Source organism: Terrapene carolina, unplaced genomic scaffold, assembly GCF_002925995.2.
Source record: "Terrapene carolina triunguis isolate 2854851 unplaced genomic scaffold, T_m_triunguis-2.0 Scaffold148, whole genome shotgun sequence".
Classification (NCBI taxonomy): domain Eukaryota; kingdom Metazoa; phylum Chordata; order Testudines; family Emydidae; genus Terrapene; species Terrapene triunguis.
In genome coordinates this window covers 8,768,018-8,768,298 of record NW_020664499.1, presented here as the reverse complement: position 1 = coordinate 8,768,298, position 281 = coordinate 8,768,018, and positions in this window count along the sequence as shown.

Genomic DNA, 281 nt, shown 5'->3' with positions numbered 1-281 from the left:
CTAACCAGTGCTGGGTGAGGGTAATGCCTCTGCCCCTCTGGCCGTCCCCGCCCGGGTGGATCGGGGCGGGCTGGAGGAGGCAGGAGGCGGCGAAGAGGCGGATCGGCGCGGGCTGGAGGAGGCAGGAAGGGGCGGATCCGAGCGGGCTGGGGGAGGCAGGAGGCGGCGACGGGACGGATCGGGGCGGGCTGGAGGAGGCGGCGAAGAGGCAGATCCGGGCGGGCTAGAGGAGGGAGGAGGCGGCGAAGAGGCGGATCGGGGCGGGCTGGAGGGGGCGGATC